The following is a 4746-nucleotide window of genomic DNA, read 5'->3' on the forward strand; positions in this document are numbered from 1 at the left end:
TTATTTCCTTTAGCAACTTTACAAAGCGGTTGATAGTACAAGTTTCTCCATCAAATAAGATGCTCATCTAAATCTACAATTTTTCTGCTAAAGCTACAAGTCCTTGGAACAAGTTCATCATCCATTGCCATTCCTGAAGGGATCCTTGCAACTCGATCACAAACTTTCTGAAGGGAATACAAACTGTTCTTTTTTTTCCCCTTGCCATTCTTCTTAACGTACAACAGTAACCCGATTTTAAGGGTTTTGATATTCTATGCATACAGGGAAGTGAAACAATCTTCACAAGTGAAAAGAGCTGATAACTAATTGGCAATATAGCCAGTACAATAGGTGAGGTTTCATTTATGATCCGGCTGGTCTAATAATGCCTCACTCAGTGAACAGTTCAACCAGTCTTGGCGAAGGTTCACCTTATAAAAAAGAGCCTTTATGTCACGGGCACCACACTGGCACTGAATTGTCCAAAGGGCCACGTCTGTCCTCAGAGCGAGCGAAATGCCGAGTTTGCTTAGTCGGCTTAGGGCAACTTCATCTGTAACTTTGTATCTAGACTCCAAATAATAGTAAGTTTTGGGGGGATGCCATGCAGGTAGGGCTTGAACTGGTTAGTAATACCTGCTTAAGCGTCCTCACAAATAATTCTAGGTGATCCTGGATGAATTTGTAAGTCAGAGGATACTGAAAAGGTAGGCGCTTCGTGAAAAGGTAATTTTGGTAGAGCCATTAAGCAAAAATCTCAGGAATCCTAATTTCCATTTACCTTTAATTTTTTATTATTGTGAGCATTTGATAAAGTAACAAAGATATTCTTGACATCCATTAGCACATGATTTATCTTACTAAAAGTTTTGGGTGGCAGCGATCCCTTAAGTCCTTTTCCCTAACAGTTTCTACTGTTACAGACATTAAGCAGACTGTTAATTAAGCCTAGAAAATGGATGGTACCGATAGTTTCCAAAAAGAGGACTGTGTATCGCGCACAGATATTCTAATGCACTGGCTACACTCTCCCTAAAGATTTGGGCAGCACAATTTACTTTTAGTACATGATTTTTCACATTTGGAAGTTCACTTGGGATCCTTAACATACTTGATAATTCTATTTCCTCTAGTGCTGCTAAATCTACAAGATGCTGCCAATGTGCTGTGCCAATAATAAACTTTATTCTCTGAAAATGTTGCAATGCATTTCTTATTAATCTAAGCAAGCGGCACGAATCAAAAAAGTATGCAATCTGTTGACTGGAAGATGGAGGCTGAAATGTGCACTTCATGTTGTCTCCATCGATACGTATCCCCGATGCTTTTGCCATTTCAACACAGCCAGCACCGTGATGCCTAGGTCACTCAATTTGCCAATAGTCAGACAAAGCAGTTGCACTTGCAAATATCCAGATGATCTGTTGACAAAAAAATAACTAAGAGGTATTCTCCAATGACCAAAAAATACCCACAGCCATTAATAAGATAGTTTCTGAGGCTAGTGGCATTTCATCAGCATCAAGTCTGCCAAGCCCAAAATCCAGAAATCCTTGCAAATGGTGATTGCTGGGGTCCCACTGAACTTGTTGTTTGAGAGAGATATTCTGTATTACCAGTGAGCAACATTGCTAGCATTTGTCTCCATTTTCTACTCTTTGTTGAAGAGAAGAAGAAAGGTCGTTGCTGAAACCTGCACTGGTTTATACTTGGATAACCAACTGAAACTTAAAAAGTAAAAATTGAGGTCAAGTGAAGTAATCAAATGAAGAATAGGAAAATACCTTCAATGGTTCTACATTAACCTCAAATCTCTTTGAATGTAAGAGTATTTTTGTATCCAAATTCTATGGACATTTTCAAATGTACATTCATTTGGTTATAATAAAATAGTAAGATAACAAAAAACTGGGTAATATTTTAACAAAAAATAAAAGTCTATTAAGATTCAAAAGTAATACAGAAAACACACACACATTTTTAAGTATTTCATAATGCTTGAATGTAAGGTGAATCTTAAGAATGACACATTTGGCTGGCGAGTGTGCCTGACACGGTGGATGTGTGTGTGGATGGAAGCTGAATGGGCCCCCAATGAAATGATAGAAGGAAGAAAAAAAAAAGAATGACATGTTTGGCTTCATTTACCAAGAAAGCATACACATTACCTGTTTTATTTTTTTAATCATTTTACTGGGGGCTCTTACAGCTCTTATCACAAACCATACATATATCCATTGTGTCAAACACATTTATATATAAGTTGCTATTATAATTTTCAAAACAATTTCTTTCTACTTGAGCTCTTGGTGTCAGCTCCTCATTCCCCCCCCCATTCTCCCCCACATTACCTGTTTTATCATAATTGATAGGTTTAGAATGTACAGTCTCATCTGTACACTCACTGAAACTAAGCTGATTGTTGACAGAAAGACATTTCTGACAGTATCTAATACATGTACCACACTCTACAGATTGGGAAAGAGAGAGAAGAGATATTACACATCCAAGCCCATATTGTACTGCTTATTTGTGAACAAACCTGAAACCCAGCTTTCCTGATGGTTTGTCCAGTGTTTTCACATTACCACTAAGAGCTTCAAAATTATGTCTCGAGGCAATTACTGCCATGAGTACTTTATTCTGCTTTGCTCTGTTGTGCACAGAGTCACTATAAATGGACTTTACTGAAAGAGAGGGAGCAAAGTTTTCCTGGAGCTTTATTTTCTGAGAGGACACAATCTGAAAGGAGAAGGGACTGCGGCAAGCATCCATCAATAATCAGAATGCGGTGCTCGCTTCGGCAGCACATGTACTAAAATTGGAACAGTACAGAGAAGATTAGCATGGCCCCTGCGCAAAGATGACATGCAAATTCATGAAGTATTCCATATTTAAAATAATAATAATAATCAGAATGTGAAAGCAATGAAGTATGAATTTAACAAAATTGAAAGTTGTCAATAATAAAATAAAATGCTTAGTTATCCATATCTTAGACATTAGGGAGCTGAAAATGCAGATAAAATTTTGCTGAAGATCATCCAACAACAGTTGCACCAGGACACTGATGGAGCTGCCAGAGATTCAGGCCAGATTCAGAGGAGGACATGGAACAAGGGATATAATTGCTGATATCAGATGGATCTTGGTTGAAAACAGAATACCAAAAAGATGTTTACTTGTGTTTCATTGCTTATGCAAGGGCATTCGACTCTGTGGATCATAACAAACTATGGAGAGGACTGAGAAGAATCGGAATTCGTTGTGGGCATGGATCAGGAGGCAGTTGTGCAAACACAACAAAGGAACACTGACTGCATGGTTTTAAAAATTGGAAAGGGTGTGCATCACAGTTGTATCCTCTCACTATACTTATTCACTGTATGCTGCGCAAATAATCAGAGAAGCTGGAAAAAATGAAGAACTGTCAGGATTAGAAGAAGGATTCTTAAAACCTGTGATATACAGATGACATAACCTTACTTGCTGAAAATGAGGAGGACTTGAAGCACTTGCAGCCTGCAGTATGGGTTACAACTCGGTGTACAAAAATCCTCACAACTGGACCAAAAGAGAAAAAATTAAGTCAAAGATTGCATCATACTCATGAACACAGCAATCAAGAGATAAAAGGACATACTGCTTTGGGTAAATGTGCAGCATAAGACCTCTTTAGGGAGGGGGGCGCAAGGAGGGAGGGGGAAAAAATGAGGAGCTGATCCCAAGGGCTCAAGCAAAAAGCAAATGTTTTGAGAATGATGATGGCAACTAATGTACAAATGTGCTTGACACAATGGATATATGTATGGATTGTGATAAGAGCCCCCAAAAATATTTTTTAAAAAGACCTCTTTAAAGTATTTTCAATCACTTCATAAGCATGTGGAAGTTGGACATTGAATAAGGAATACTGAAGAAAAACCGATGCATTTGAACTATGATGTTGGTGATGAATACTGAAAAAAAATTGATCCATCTAAAATTATTGTTTTATGTAGGGCAGCATTCCCAAAACCTTATTGCAAAGATTCAATGATGTTGGAAGATGCTCACTTGAGTTTTGCTAAAGATTTTATATTAGTTTTGATCTCAGAATTGTTCCAACACCACACCCTACTCCAGCACAAAAAAGTATTCTTTTACAAAAAGACTCAGCGAGACTGAAACAAGTCTATTATTAAGAGAACTTGCCTGGCCACAGAGACATGTTGAACAGACTGTTCTTGGGGTACATGTGTGCATGTATGAACTGGGGAGGCAGGTGAGGTGGAGAGGAAAGAAAGGCAAGTACCAGGCTGCAAAAAGAAAAAACTTTTTGGGACTAGTATAACCAGAATGCTCCTTGTACCTAAACAGAGGCATGCTAAAAACAATGTAAGCTTTATTTTTAGTGAGCAAATAGTGAGGATGTAACCAAATACTAATGTGTTTGTTTAGATTTTTAGGATAAAATCTAGGTGTCAATAATAAATTAGTGTAATACATATGACCATTAAAATAGATGAAAGCCCACCCACTGCCACTGATTTGATTCTGACTAATAGTGACCCTACAGAATAGAGTAGAACTACTCTATAGGGGTTCCCAGACTGGCTCATCCTTCTCCTAAGCCAGCGGTTCTCAACCTGTGGGTCGTGACTCCTTTGGGGGTCAACTGACCCTTTCAGAGAGGTTGCCCGATTCATAACAGTAGCAAAATTACAATTATGAAGTAGCAACAAAAATAATTTTATGGTTGGGGGGCGCTCACCACAACATGAG

General features: G+C 38.1%; 1 non-coding gene across 1 annotated transcript; it reads left to right on the forward strand.

Annotated features, from left to right (window-relative positions):
- The first annotated feature begins 2773 nt into the window (after nucleotides 1-2773).
- On the forward strand, nucleotides 2774-2880 carry LOC115873346. Its single transcript, XR_004048353.1, has one exon. It is a non-coding gene; the product is annotated as a U6 spliceosomal RNA (small nuclear RNA).
- Nucleotides 2881-4746: the final 1866 nt, after the last annotated feature.

The sequence above is a fragment of the Echinops telfairi genome, unplaced genomic scaffold (assembly GCF_000313985.2).
Source record: "Echinops telfairi isolate 266 unplaced genomic scaffold, ASM31398v2 ScPeMD7_7468;HRSCAF=8506_0, whole genome shotgun sequence".
NCBI lineage: Eukaryota > Metazoa > Chordata > Mammalia > Afrosoricida > Tenrecidae > Echinops > Echinops telfairi.